This window comes from Nuphar pumila, chromosome 6, assembly GCF_984573655.1.
Source record: "Nuphar pumila chromosome 6, dmNupPumi1.hap1.1, whole genome shotgun sequence".
NCBI classification, from domain to species: Eukaryota; Viridiplantae; Streptophyta; class Magnoliopsida; order Nymphaeales; family Nymphaeaceae; genus Nuphar; species Nuphar pumila.
This window is the reverse complement of record NC_143254.1, coordinates 99855766-99871384: the sequence shown is the minus strand read 5'-3', so window position 1 is coordinate 99871384 and position 15619 is coordinate 99855766. Positions and strand designations below refer to the sequence as shown.

Sequence of the window (15619 nt, the reverse complement as noted above, 5' to 3'; positions counted from 1 at the left end):
CGAACTCTTACGTTTATGTGTTTCAAGAAACACATCCTTGTAAGGTATAATGCCTCATTTTTTTGTTTCCTGCAAGGTTAAATGATAAAAAAATTAATTAAAAAGTATGTAACAATACTTATAAATTTGACTATATATATATAATTATATTGATGAGTTACCATTTTCTTCAGGTGGCTCCCAAAAGTCTGAGATCCACCTGTGTGTAGATGGGTATCGGGCATCTTCGAGTTTTGTGCAGCCTTTGCTGAGCGATTTCAAAATTCATGGCCCGCCCACTTGTCGCACATTGCATCTCAATAATCTGACCTGATTGTAGGAGGGTTATGACCCTTCCACTGCAGTGGATCAACTTTCCCACCAGATACGTTTATTGTTGCAGTCTTCATATTGTGCAACATGACTGCAAATCGACTGACAACCGCCTTCTGCCACACCCACCTCGTATCCTGCTCCTCCTTCGCAGTCGTGAAGTGATTCGAAGCCTAGAAATAATTTCATAAAGTTAGTACACATGACTATAACAAAAAATTAAATATGAAACACACTAGCTATGATAAACGATTGTATACCATGAATGAAGACCAGAATCAGTCCAACACCTCCTTTGGGTACTCTTTTCATTGAGCGACTGATCCTGGAAGATGCTGAACTAGTGACTGCCTAATTTTTCATATTACTTCTTATGGCTCAAACCTCGTGTTACACATGAATTGATACACATCAACAATCGACTATCAATATACACTATTTATAAGATAAGTATTAGATAAGTGAAAATGAAATACTTACGGTCGACTATCGATATATATACTATTTGAATGAGGCATCATGTATCAGACTGAGAAGACCTTGCATTCGGCATTGTCTCTTGACATATATGAATAGCTGGTATAGGTGGGTCATGTGTAGACGAAACATCATCTATAGAAAAATGAGTTAGAAATTCACATAATGCATATTTAAACTAAGTTTATATGGCAAATGGGTACATCCACCGATATTGCACAGGACCATCAACCCTAAGTTCATATGGCAAATGTATGATCACATGTTTCATAACATCAAAAAATGCTAAAGTAAATATCTTCTTTAGCTGACAAATAGTAGTGACGATAGAATCCTCGAGATTCTTTACCTCAGTTACTACAACTTTCGATGTGCACAATGTTCTAAAAAATCTACTCAACTCGGATAATACCCCCCATATAGGTTTGTCTAACATATTATGAAATGCTAAGAGAATCAATCGTTGCATAATAACATGACAATCATCTCTTCAACCCATATAATTGTCCCATGTCTATCTTCACAGCCCGAGCAATGTTAAAGACGTATCCATCTAGAAATCTCAACTGTCTCAACCATTGACATACCGACTTTACTTGATTTGGTCCAAGCACGTACCTTGCCTTTGATTTTCATACTTTTCTATTGTACTCTTTGAGTTTCAATTCTGGTCTTTTACGTATTACTTTTAAATTCATACAGGCCTTCGGATTATCCTTCGTTTTTTTTTATATTCATTTTCGTATTAAACACATTATCAAAAATATTTTTCTCTACATGCATCAGATCCAAATTATGTCGTATCAATAAGATCGGTTAATATGGTAGTTCCCAAAATATAGATTTCTTTGTCCAATTGTGATCCTTCCCAAATCCAAGGAACGACGTCGAACTACGGGTATCTGTCAGTCCATATGCAAAGTATCACAATCGTCTTAAAATCTCCATGCTAGACAACCGTGTAGGTGGACCTTCCATTTTAGTTGTGTCTGCTCAAAATACATTCTTTTCTCTTCAGAATGGATGGTCGCTGGGTAGAAATCGACGGTGACAATCAAACCAGCACGACTTCCTTCCATGCGTAAATCTAAAAGATTTTGTATCCTTCATGTAGTACGGACATGTCAACCTCTCATGTGTGCTCCAACCAGATAACATACCATATGCAGAGAAGTCACAAATTGTCTATAAAACAATAACCTTCATATTAAAGTTTTATTTTTTGTGGGCATCGCACGTGAGAACACTATCATCCCACAGTATTTTCAGTTCATCAATCAAATGACCTTAAATATACATCAAGATTTTGGCTGGAAGAGGTCGGACCAGGGATCAATAGAGACAAGACAAGATTTTGATGCTTCATACACAAGGTTGAAGGAATGTTGTATGGGGTGACAAATACTGGCCAACACGAGTATAAAGTTGATCTACCCCCAAATAGATTAAATTCATCTGTACATAAATCGAGCCTAACATTTCTCACTTTCATTGCGAAGGTCTGATGAGTACGATCAATGTGCTTTCAAGCTTCCACATCAACAGGATGTGTGATCTTGTCTTCATCATGTCGAACTTTATTTGCATGTCATTTCATGTGTTTAACTGTCTTAGAAGACATATACATTCGTTGCAATCTAGGGGTGAGAGGGAAGTAGTGGAGCAACTTGTATGAAACTTCTTTTGACCTCGTGCTACCATTGCCTCTTGTCTTTGGCTTGAACCGAGGATGCCCATATGACAGACATGATCTGCTATTTTCTTGATCTTTGAAATACATGTAGTGATTTGGACAAGCATTTATCTTTTGATACCTCATACCTAGAGCGTTGACTATAACCTTCACACGATAAAAATTTTGTAGCAATTTATCATTTTTGGGCAACATACTCTTCAAAATAGAGCACAGATGGTCAAAAAATGATTGACTTAAATTATACTCGAACTTCAAATTCAGTAGATGAAGAACTGCAAACAAGATAGTGTGACTCTCACAACCATTTCAAAGTGGCTCGTCTGCATCTCTAAGTAAGTCATAAAATCTACTAGCTGCATCGTTTGCTTCTTCTTCCTCTACCCAAGTTGATACATCATTAGAACCCATAGCAGAACCCAGTTTTGGTCCTGCGGCATCAAATATCAAATCCATATATGTATTATTGTGCACCACATCCACCCGTGCATCAAAATTGTTCCAAAATTCTTCACTATGAAGCGTCCAATTCTGATAACCACTCACAAAACCCTTCCTGTATAGGTGATGTCTAACGCCATGAGGTTCTACAAATCGATTATTCTTACACATCATGCAGGGGCACCTGATCCGACCAGTGAGATCCATTATACTGACACTTACCGTTGTAAATTCAATAAAACTGTCAACACCATCCATATATTCAAGCAACACCTCTTTGTCAACTATCCTACGATACATCCATTCACGATTTGCAGTCATTTTATCCTATGATGTTACGGATATTAGCCTAACCAATTAAAAGAGAATCATAAGAATGCTATGATGAAGAAAATATATAATTTAGTATGCATTGATGGTGGATGTAATGATTTGATATATATATCACACACAATCATATATATATATATATAATGTCATTCAATCACAAGAATTATGATGCAAACATTGTTAACTTAATATTTTTATGTGCATGACCATCATCACATCATATTTACACTCATCACAAGGATATTTAGAATGATGAAATCACATTCATCAACACGATACATTCATTTGAAGCATGTTTTCATGATACAATTTCACATAGAAGGCATGATCAAATTGAAAATAACTTCATGCAAGTATAGATATAGTCACATCAAACATTGCAATACATTCAAATCATTCATATCAAAACAATATCAAATATGTACATGCAGCAAATACACTATAATATGTTGCTAATTACTAACATGACTAGCATAGAATCTGAACTCTAAAATTAAGAGTACTTCTATTTTCATACATTCAAATCATGCTCAGCATGATCTCCGAACTCCGTCAAAGCAGTCCTAGATATCCACAACTAAGTGAGTGTGTGAACAGAAAAGTGTTGCATCCAAGAAATTAATTAACCTGTGATGTGCCTGCATCACTTACTCACTCTAGGTATTTACTCGATTTGCATGCTTTTTCTTTTTTATTTTTCTTATTTCTTTTTGCATGACATTTTTAGCTGCATGTGATGCTTAGCACTAAGCATCGTGCAATTAACTCAGCTACGCACTTGCAAAGCACAAATATACAAACAGAGGATTGGTCTGCGGTGCCATTTTTATCAGTGTGCCATCGATTGAAATGTTGGCTCATGACACGATGCAAGCAGAGGATTACCATAGCCGTGCACTCTGTGTGCGGTGGATTGCTGCAACTCGCATGAAGCATCAAAAGTTTGCTGGAACTCTAAAGGGGATTACTCGTCGCAGCTTAGCGACCCCAGGTTAGGTGAGACCACCCACTGAGTTTAAGCATATCAATAAGCGGAGGAAAAGAAACTTACAAGGATTCCTCTAGTAACAACGAGCGAATCAGGAATAGTTCAACTTGAGAATTGGTAGGCTTCGCCTACCAAATTATAGTTTGTAGAAGCATCTTCACCGACAAACTAGACCCAAGTCTCTTGGAAGGGGGCACCAAAGAGGGTGAGAGCCCAGTCGTGTTCGAACTCTGTTGCACCACGAAGTGCTATCAACGAATCAGGTTGTTTGAGGGTCGTCAGCACACAACAACTAGCGGCATCGATGCTCAAGGGTTGTCGGCGGTGGCACACAGCACACGACGGCGTCGGTGCTCGGGGCTCATCAGCGATGGCACACGACGGTGAGAGATGGAGTGAGCGAAGAAGGAGGAGGTGAAGGAGAGGGCAATGGCCAACGAGCGATGGGTGACAGACGACAGGCGAAGGGCAATAGAATAAAACAAAAAGAGAAAAGAAAGGGGCTCACAGTTTTATGGGAAATTTAGCGATGGATTAGCGACAGAAAAATTTTGTCGTTAACACCATCGTAAATTTGCGACAGAGTAGTGACGAAAAAATTATGTCGCTCATCCATCGCAAAGTTACGATGGACTGTGAGACAGAATTTGCTCGTCGTTAATCCATCACAAATTAGTGACATCATTGGTGATAGAATTTTTTTGTCGTAAATTTTGCAACTCATTCCAATTTTAGGGACGAATTGTTTTCTCTTGTTAATCTATCACAACGTTGCGATGGATTATTTCTGTCATAAATTTTTGTCGCTAAATGACATTTTTCTTGTAGTGCTCTTCGCCTATTTCTTCATTGGAAGCCTATCCACTTGGTATATCATTTGGATCATATTCTTCCATACGTGTGTCATCGAATAATGGAGATGTGACATGCAAACCATGTGTGACATCGTGACCATAAGAGAAGTCATACATATCATCTGATTGATAGTAATCACCCTCTTCAGCAATATTGTCTTCCTGTAACTGATCACACTCGGGGTATAGTTTAGACTTTACCTTGCAAACCGCCAACCATTCATTTCTATCTAACTTTCTTGTATTTGGATATGAAGTATAATAAACTTGTTGAGCTTGCGAGGCTAATATGAATGGTTCATATGTTCCAAACCTTGATTTATGATTCACCTCTACAATGTATGAGGCTTTGTCAACTCTTGTTGTTGTGGGATCAAACCAATGACACTTGAATAAAGTTATCATGTTATTTATGTCTAAGTAAGTCAACTCCATTATTTCTTTAATAACACCGTAGTAGTCAAGTTCATTTTCACCATAACTGTTACCCTTAACACGCATGCCACTATTCATCGTTGACTTGTTTACACCGTAGTCTTTTGTATAGAATCGATAACTATTTACGATATACTCGTTGTAACATTGCACAACTTTGGTCGAAACATTTTGTAAATCACATATTCATTGATCATTAACATCACCATGGTGGACCTACTAGCATGAATAATAATTGTAATCATGATCAATTAACATATTATTGTTTACATGAAAAGAATGCATGTCATCATCCTTACCAACTCTTTGAACCATGCTCCAAACTTATTTTCACGTTCTTTCTGTACTTCTGAATTAGTGAGATATGGATGTTTTCTTCGCAACTCTAGATCAAATCGCTTGCACTTAACAAGTATTGATATTACTGAACCATGTATGCACATATAGAACTTAGTGTTATATATTAAGTATACTTACTCAATGTAGGGGTCGATCACTGAGCGATTAAAAAGGATATAGATTTATGTTGTGTCTTGCTCTCGATCTTTCAAGAGTCTTGGCCGACAACTGCCAAAGGCATGCCCAAGTAGTTTAAATATCGATAGATTGCAGCCACAGTAAATTATTCTCCATTATCATTATGAGGTGGGCAAGTGTAACGTGTTGGAATGTGAGGTTCAAAGTATACATATGAGAAATTTGAAATCACTTCTAAAGTGTACGCCTCACAAATTGAACCCTCCACTCTTGCTTTATTCTGAAACTTTTTTTTAGGTCAAACATGCATTTGTCAATAATATATATCTCATAATATAATAAATTTATAATAGCATTAGAGAGAAAAGTATAAATAAAAATATACCTTTTAAATGGGTACATCTACCGATATTGCACAGGACCACCAACCCTAAGTTCATATGGCAAATGTATGATCACATGTTTCATAACATCAAAAAATGTTGGTGGAAATATCTTTTCTAGCTGATAAATAGTTGTGACGACAAAATTCTCAAGATTCTTTACCTCAGTTACTACAACTTTCGATGCATAAAATGTTTTAAAAAATCTACTCAACTCGGATAATACCCCCCACATAGGTTTGTCTAACATATCATGAAACGCTAGGAGAATCAACCGTTACATAATGACATGACAATCATGGCTCTTCAACTCATATAATTGTTTCTCAGCTATCTTCACAACCTAAGCAATGTTATAGACATATCCATCTAGAAATCTCAATTGTTTCAACCACTGACATACCTGCTTTACTTGATTTGCTTCAAGCACGTACCTTGCCTTTGGTTTCAGTACTTTGCCATTGTACTCTTGGAGTTCCAATTATGGTCTTTTACATATTACTTTTAAATTCATACGGTTCTTTCGATTATCCTTTATTTTTCCTTTGACATTCATTACCGTATTGAACATATTATTAAACACATTTTTCTCTACATGCATCACATACAAATTATGTCGTATCAATAAGGTCTACCAATATGGTAGTTTCCAACATATAGATTTCTTTATCCAATTATGATTCTTTTTAAATCTAAGGAAGGGCGTCAGACTATGGGCATTTGTCAGTCTATATAGAAAGTATCACAACCATCTTAAAATCTCTGTGCCAGACAACCGTGTAAGTGGACCTTCTATTTCAGTTGTACTTGCTCGGAATGCACGCCTTTGTCGTTGGAACGGATGGTCGCTAGGTAGAAATTGACGGTGACAATCAAACCATCACGACTTTTTTCCATGCGTTAATCTAAAAGATTTTGTATCCTCTATGCAATACGGATATGTCAACCTCCCATGTGTGCTCCAACCAGATAACATATCATATGCAAGAAAGTCACAAATTGTCCATAGAACAACAACCTTCATATTAAAGTTTTATTTTTTGTGGGCATCGTACGTGAGAACACCGTCATCCCACAGTATTTTTAGTTCATCAATCAATGACCTTAAGTATATATCAAGATTTTGGCCCGGAGAAGTCAGACCAGAGATCAATAGAGACAAGAAAAGAATTTGATGCTTCATACACAAGCTTGAAGGAATGTTGTATGAGGTGATAAATACTGGACAACACGAGTATGGGGTTGATTTACCCTCAAATGGATTAAATTCATCTGTACATAAACCTAGTCTAACATTTCTCACTTTCATTGCAAAGGTCTGATGAGTACGATCAAAGTGCTTCCAAGCTTCTGCGTCAACATGATGTGTGATCTTGTCTTCATCATGTCAAACTTTATTTGCATGTCATCTCATGTGTTTAGTTGTCCTAGAAGACATATACAATCGTTGCAATCTAGGGGTGAGAGGGAAGTAGCTGAGCTACTTGTATGACACTTTTTTTGACCTCGTACTATCATTGCCTCTTGTCTTTGGCTTGAACCAAGGATGCCCATATGAGGGACTTGATCTGCTATTTTTTTTTATCTTTAAAATACAACATGCAGTGATTTAGACAAGCATCTATCTTTTGATATCTCATACCTAGAGCGTTGACCATAACCTTCGCACGATAGAAATTTTGTAGCAATTTATCATCTTTGGGCAACATAGTCTTCATAATAGAACATAGACGGTCAAAACATGATTGACTCAAATTATACTCTGACTTCAAATTTAGTAGTTAAAGAACTGCAAACAAGATAGTTTGACTCTCACAACCATTTCACAGTGGTTGATCAACATCTCTAAGTCATAAAAACTACTAGCTGTATCGTTTACTGCTTCTTCCTCTACCCTAGTTAGTACATCACTATGACCCATAGCAGAACCCAGTTTTGGTCCTGTGGCATCAAATATCAAATCCACATATAAATTATCGTGCACCACATCCTCACCTACGTAAAAAATATTCTAAAATTCTTCACCATGAAGCGTCCAATTCTGATAACTACTCACAAAACCCTTCTTGTATAGGTGATGTCTAACGCCGTGAAGTTCTATAAATCGATTTTTTTTTACACATCATGTAGGGGCACCTGATCCGACCGATGGGATCCACTATACTGACACTTGCCATTGCAAATTCAATAAAACTATCAATATCATTCATATATTCAAGCGACACCTCATTATCAACTATCCTACTGTACATCCATTCATGATTCACAGTCATTTTATCCTATAATCTTACGGATATTATCTTCACTAGTTAAAAGAGTCATAATAATGCATCGATGAAAAAATATCAAATTTATCATGCATTATTGGTGGATATAATGATTTGATATATATATATATATATATATATATATATATATATATATATATATATATATATATATATATATATCACAAAGACATTTAGAAAGATGATATCACATTCATAAACACGATACATTCAATTTAAGCATGTTTTCATAATACAATTTCACATGGAGGGCATAATTGATTCAAAAATAATTTCATGCAAACATGGATATAGTCACGTCAAACATTATGGTACATTCAATCATTCATATCATAATAATGTCAAACATGTACCTGCAGCAAACACATTCCAATATCCTGCTAACTACTACCATGACTAGCATTGACTCCAAACTACACAAATAAGAGCACTTCTATTTTCATACATTTAAATCATGCTCAGCATGAACTCCAAACTTCAACAAAGCAGTCCTAGATATCCACAACTAAGTGGGTATGTGAATAAGAAAGTATTGCATCCAAGAAACTAAATAACATATGATGTGTTTGCATCACTTACTCACCATGGGTATTTACCCGATTTGCATTGCTTTTGCTTTTGCATTTTTTTCTTACTTTTTTTTTGCATTGCATTTTTAGCCGCATGTGATGCTTAGCACTAAGTATCGCGCAATTAGAGCTATGTACCTGCAAAGCACAAATATACAAAACAATATAATACCAAATGATCTACTCATCCTTCTCACAAGGAGAGAACACTATAGTTGCACACACACACACAACGACCAACTTATCATCACTCGAACAGACCTTCACGATTGGCGGATACAAGCCAGAGGCCCGACAAGATGGATGGAGCTTGACTGATACATGATCGCTCACCGCTATTCCCCCACAAACAAGGGTAGAAAAGAAAATGAAGAAGAAAAAAAACACAAAGAAGGGCCAATGAAAAATCTGGTACCGACCGATAAGAACCGTGACAATGAAGGGCATCCAGGTCGACACTCGTCAAGGAGACGAAGTGCATCCCAACAACAACGGTGGTGCTGGGTGGAGAAAAGAAAGGAGGGGAGTAAAAGAGGGGATGGGAGGTTGGCGATGGTGGCGACGATGGTCGGCCTGCGATGGATTGGGCGGAACTCGGGTAGGGGGAGGAAGAAGAGGAGGTCGTTGATGGCGCCGCTCCGCCAGTCTGCGGATGGGGAAGGAAGGAGATGAGGAGGGGACTCGATCGGGGAGGGGGAGGAAGAAGAGGAGGTCGGTGATGGTGTCGCTCAGGCGGCCTGCGGATGGGAAAGGAAGGAGGTGTGGAGAGGACTCGAGGAGGGGGAGAAAGAAGAGGAGGTCGGCACACGATGGTGGTCGGCGGTGGCACACGGCGGTGAGAGAGATGGAGTGAGGGAAGAAGGAGGAGGTGATGGAGAGAAATCTGGCGGCGGGTGGCGATGGCACACAATGGTGGCACACGGCGACGAGAAAGGAGTGAGGGAAGAAGGAGGAGGTGATGGAAAAAATTGGGCGGTGGGTGATGGGTGAGGGATGAAACAGAAAGAGAAAGAAAGGGGCCCACATTAAGGTTTTATGAGAGAAATTAGCGACGAAAAAATTCCGTCTCAAAATCCATCGCCAATTAGCGACAAAGTAGCGACAGAAAAATTCTATCGCTCATCCGTCACGAAGTTGCGATGGAGTTTGAGACAAAAAAATTTTGTCGCTAATTAGCGATGGATTTTAAGACAGAATTTTTTCGTCGCTAATTTCGCAACTAATTTTGATTTTAGGGATGGCTCATTTTCTCTAGCTAATCCGTCGCAAATTTGCGATGGATTATTTTCGTCGCAAACTTTCATCACTAATTGACATTTTTCTTGTAGTGTTCAATGATGCCATGAATAGACATGGTCTTCATATGTGTGTATGTGCATTGGTAAATACTTAGTATTGCAGTATTGCATGATTCAACTGGTTTTTTATGTTGTTCTCTAGATATTAGCAGACTGTAAAATCCATGTTAGTTTTGTACTTGTGCTAATGTTTTTTTCAAAGAACTCATCTGACACCTAAAGCAGCAGGTAAATGATACTGTGGGGACATTGGCTGGAGGAAGATACTTCAGTAATGATAAATGCTGCATATGTAGAGCTCGCACGTTCAATTCCAAAATGGCATGGTCCTCCACCTGAGTCAGGAGAGATGGTTAGCTATGTCCTGCTTTCGAATGACTTGTTTGGTTATTGAAGTTTCAATTGCAATAGTTAGAAGATTCGAACCCTTTGGGGGAAATATCTATTGAATTATTGTTCTGCAGGTTATTAACATGGAATGGGGAAGCTTCCGTTCCTCTCAGATTCCCATCACAGACTTTGATGCTGACTTAGATGCTGAGAGTCTGAATCCCGGCGAACAGGCATTGCAATAACTTCCGTTTTGTATAGTGGTTAAGTTTAAATGATGTCTGCATCTTAACTAGTGAAACATTTCATTGTATTCCGATCTTTGAGAAGCTCATATCAGGTATGTACCTTGGAGACATAGTCCAAAGAGTGTTGCTAAAACTGGCTGAAGATGCTGCTTTGTTGGGGGAAGTAGTTCCGCCTAAACTAAGAGTCTCATTCACACTAAGGTATTACATGCATTTTTTTCTTTATTACTGGAGAAGTTATCCATTATTTTTTGCCTACCTGCTTCTGCCAAAATTTACTATGAAAAATAGAGGGTAAGGTCTTTTCAGATTAATATCTGTGTTCTGGAACCAGAATAATTTTGATATTGGTGAATGATAGAAATTAGGTCCTAGCATTTAAAGGGACACCATGTATATACTGTGACTGTTATGTGCAAAGTGACATGCCATGGAATAGAAAATGGCATTATTGTGTAACTTTACAAATGTGCTACCAAAATGAGAAACTTGAATCAACACAAATAAATCATAAATTCTCCATTTGGCTATTTATCTTCTTAATGGTTGCTCCATATTGTCGATCGTTCTCAGCCTTCAAAATTTTGATCTTCGAAGCAAGTGACGTTGGAATTGGGCAAAAGCTCTGTAACTTTATCTTTGTCAACAAAGCTTTTATTCATGAACCATCTTTTGTTTCTTCTTCTACTTGAAGTGACCAAGTATGGCAATTGAAATGAAAGCTCAATGCCAACAAGTGTCAAGGTTGTAGTCTAGTCTTCATCCAGAAAACCCATAGTAATAAACATCAGGAGACTTCCATTGTCATAAAGACTACTGGCATCAAATTGGTGAATGCTAGTTAACTAAATGTGTCTTTGAACCTATAATTTCAATTTTCCTATATCTGCTACAATTCATGCTAGTGGCTGTTCCTTCGAATGTTGTAAAAATCATGTCATCTTGCACCATATCAGTTATCAAATTATTGCTTCCATATGATGACTCATATTGGAAAAGTCAAGTATAACTTTTTATATTATATCCGCTTGTGAGATACCCCCACACCTTAGATTAGAGCTCTTTATTTGGTGTTGGGAAAGTATTAACTTTCAGCCAAATTTTTAAATATTTTTATTCTATTTTTCCCTGAGACAAAGAGATGCAGAAGATTTCTATGTCGGTTGATTGTAGTATTGGTGATAAAATAATTATTCTTTCTAAATAACGACATACAGCGGGTGATGATCAAGATACAGCTGATGAAATACTAGTTGCAGCAGGAAGTGAGCAGTACCATCGCCTTGTGTTCATGGACTGTTATAAAATAATCATGACAACCACTGCTTTGTTGAGATGATAACAATGAAAATTTTCATGGTCCAAAAATTTTCATTCTGATATTCAAGATGAAGGTGATTACTCTAACCAGTCCAGCTATCAAGTTCAACCCATTTCATGGTTTTAATTGCCAATAGCTACTAACAACCTTTAGCTAAACCATTGCCTAATGGTGTTAAGAGAAATGGTTGCAATTCGTCAAGTGCGGGACTCATGAGCTGAGTAGTGGTATCGACAGTAAACCATTGGCTACAACCTACCACCTCATAGTGAAGCTAACGTTGAGAATTTCATAGTTGTTGGCATCGGTCGCTATTAACAGATATAGGGAGAAGAGAGCTGTGGCCTAGGCTCAAGAGTAGGTAAGGTAATAACAGAGTATCTGGGGAATGGATCTTTAAACCGGCCACAAAGGTTGTAGAAAGAGAACTCAGCCACCTATTTCTTAGCCCCAGGGTGGGGGCCCACCTGATTCGACCAACCAGTGGGGTGGGCTGATGTGCTTTGATCCAGAAGCCCTAGTCAGCCACCTTCGTTGGAAGGACAGATTTAGATGAGCCATAGTAGAAAATAACATGGCTTATTTTCTGGGAGGCATCATTATAGATCACTCAAGGTGTTGGGCCTATAGGCAGCTGGTGTAACTAATGTTTGGTCTTTGGGAAGATGTGAAACATGCATGCATTAGCAGATCCTTAGAGAACTGATCTTGTGGACCATGAAAGAATGTGTCTAACCAATATTAAATGTGTATTAGAATTATTTCATTAAAAGAAATCACATCTTGCTTAACCTTGGGCTATGTCGAACATGGATACGGATGAAGATACGGGGATACAATCAAATTTATGAAGTTTTCAATGTAATTGCTAGTATACAAGGGGATACAGAACGGCAGTCAAAATGGAGTATTTGTATGACATAACCCTTGGGTAACATTAACCCAATATACCACCATTATAATGCTACAGTATAAGATAATATTCCATACCAAATATCACCGGTGGGCAAGAATTAGGTATATCAGATGTTCATAGTTTGATAGTTACCAGCAATTATAAAAATAATTATCCAAATAATGTTTATTCATTATGAGACATAAATAGTTGCTTGTTGAGCGTTACATGTTTTGTTCAAATATCTTGTCAAATTGACATGAGTACACCACTTGGTAATCAAAACGGGACTAGGTGGCTAACCGGGTGCCTAGGCAGGCTAAGCATAGACCTTGCGGCTAGGCAAGGGTTACCAAGTTTCCTAACTCATTTTTGTCCCTTTTCCTAGCTAAGTATAGACCTGGTTCCTAGCTCTTTTGACTATACATGTACACAAGTTAGGCATCAAAAGCATTGGCTTAAAGAGAATGGTTCTAGAATAGGTTAGTTTCTAGGAAAACCAATTAAAAGGAAACAGAAGAATTAAGGGCAGACTGGGGTTTGTAATATCCAGTTATGCATCTTTGCACTCATTTTATTCTACCTTGTCTGTTGTACCTTGAGAATAAGTATCATTCAGACCAATGTTGTCAGTATGGCCCTGAATAGTTTGGCCAACGATTCAGCTGTATTGGGGGCGATACTCAAGTGAATCGTTCTTTATGGGCCAAAAAATAATAAAAAACATTACATGTCAATCAGAACAGAACACGTGTTAAAACCATTAAAATAATATTTAAAAATATAAAAAATTTAATGCTTAGTTCTTTTTTTTTTACATTTATTAAAAAATAGCCGATTCAGGATGATGCGTATCGATTTTCTGTCGATATGCACCGATGCTGACAACATTGATTCAGACCCGATCCATTTGAGATTTCTACCTCAATACCTGCAGGACTCCTCACGTTTGCTGCAATGCATCATGATACGCCACCAGATCTCATGGTGGTTTCTGAGAAAACTGAAGGATTTACTTGGGGGTAAGACTCTTGCCAGAAGAACTTTTTTATTCTTTGTTTCATGAGGAAACTAAAATCATTTTCTTTTATTCTTTTATGGTTAAATATGTGTTTTGACTTATGGTGTCTGAAAACAACTCCTCTACTCATTGCGGTGGAATTCACCTAACCTACTAAGCACTTAAAAGGGTCCGTTTGTCACAGGGAAAACAGCCCTTTTCCCGCTGGAAAGGGGCCGTTTTCTACAGGGTCCACACCACAAGGTGAGCCACAAACAGTGAGCTTTCTGCAGGAAACCCCTCCTTCCGTTTCATTGTTTTCTGTCTTTCACCCTCCTTTACTGTGGAAATATAGTTCGACGAGGACTGTATTAGCGTTTAAGGTATGAAGCTAGGATACAGGTGCAGACACGGGGATACGTACGGCCATTTTTATGAAGTTTTCAATATGACTAGTATATAAGGGGATATGGAATGGGAGCCAAAATGAAGTATCCATGTGACATAAATGCTTTGTATTGCCGTTTTCAACATAGACCACATGTGCTGAATTGTCTATTCTCAAAATTGCTGGAGGGGTTTTGTTTTCTTTGGGTGGGTCTACAAACTTGGTGCAAGTGTGTACAATCTATTTTGAACCTGATTACTGATTAGGGCGGTCTGATAATTTCATGTATATCATACAACCTTTCTGTGCATAATTGCGAATAAATCACAATCCAGGTTACTAATTCAACTCGGCCAAATGCGCAAAACCATCGTCAAGGTCTGCGACATTGTAGCACTAGCGTGGCGCACGGTTAGCTGCAGCTGGGATCGTGGGCATTTTGAAAAAGCTTGGAAGAGATCAAAGCAAGGAGAGGACAGTAGTAGCTGTGGATGGTGGACTCTATGAGCACTACCTACTGTTTAGAAGCTACTTGGAGAGCAGTGTCAAGGAGATGATAGGGAGCAAGTTTTCCTACAATGTGATCATCGAGCACTCGAATGATGGATCTGGGATAGGAGCAACGCTTGTTGCTGCTGCTCATTCATCTTAATGATACCTAATAAGTTGGTAAAAGCATTCTCATATTTGCTTGTTTAAAAAACGATTAAGGAATTTTAGTTCATAAAGGACAAGACAGAGAAGCAGGTTCCATCCGCACCAGTCTTGCCACTTTCAGACAGACTGTTTTCTTTGTTTTTCCTGTGTACGAATATTTTATATCCAGTTGGGCTGTGCCATATGGACTAATGGATGGCAACCCAAATAAAACAATGGAGATTGGTATAATATA

At 38.0% G+C, this 15619-nt stretch overlaps 1 pseudogene; it reads left to right on the top strand.

Moving 5' to 3' along the window:
• LOC149835395 (hexokinase-1-like) overlaps positions 1 to 15379 on the top strand; it is a 30671-nt pseudogene extending 15292 nt beyond the window's left edge.
• The last annotated feature ends 240 nt before the right edge of the window (positions 15380 to 15619 follow it).